This window comes from Octopus bimaculoides, chromosome 1, assembly GCF_001194135.2.
Source record: "Octopus bimaculoides isolate UCB-OBI-ISO-001 chromosome 1, ASM119413v2, whole genome shotgun sequence".
Taxonomy (NCBI): domain Eukaryota; kingdom Metazoa; phylum Mollusca; class Cephalopoda; order Octopoda; family Octopodidae; genus Octopus; species Octopus bimaculoides.
Window position 1 is genome coordinate 78,681,795 of NC_068981.1, and position 993 is coordinate 78,682,787.

Consider the following 993-nt stretch of genomic DNA (forward strand, 5'->3'; position numbering starts at 1 on the left):
TGGCAAAATGGAGACCACCTCCCCCTGTGGGATGAAGTTAAAATAATAGACAGGGAACAACACTGGAAAATACGAAAACTAAAAAAAAGCAGCACATATGCTAGGACACAACAACCTCCTAAGCAGACCGAGTGCAGATATGAATAGCATATGGGAACTGGTATTGAGGAAGGATAGAAAAATAATAGATTTATAAGCCCTAAAATTCACTCCATAATTGCCCACGGGCATATGGCGTAGTGGTTAAGAGCGCGGGCTACTAACCCCAAGATTCCGAGTTCGATTCACGGCAGCGACCTGATTAATAATAGTAATAATAATAATAATAATAATAAAATAATAGTAACGTCGTTAGGAATGAGAACCCAGGTTTGAAACTTCCCCAAGACACCTGACGAAGGCTGGAGGGTATATCAGCCGAAACGTTGTGTTAAGAACAAACAAGATGAAGACAAATATCCGTCAAATGTAAATGATGTATTTGGGGTTAGCTACAGTTTTTCCCTTTTTTTTTTCACAGATTAGGCCTACCAAAATTAGAGTGCACTTCATATGTCTTTGAGCCTTACATGTCTAAAAATACAATACTTGCAAATGATGAACTCACTCACCTTACTTTTGTCACCAGTTAAAAATCCTTAGCTAATTGTTGTTAGAACTAGAAAAGAGGGTTGAAGCGTTTATTGTAAACTAGCAGAAATACCCGGCGTTGCCCGGGTTAAAGAGAATAATGAAATCTAAAAACGCCGTCTAGACTACGCATCATCTTTATATATAGAGATGTATATACACACACGCACCCAAACACACGTATATATACATGTATATCAATATAAATATATGAAAGTCAATGAAGTTTCGTAAAAGAAGGTGATCATGTACATACTTTCTTGCTGTTGTGATTATAACACCTCATTGTAAACTATGTTCCTTGTTTTCCCTTGTGGAGCATATACAAATAGGTTTTTTGTTGCTGCCCACTCTTGAGCAGCC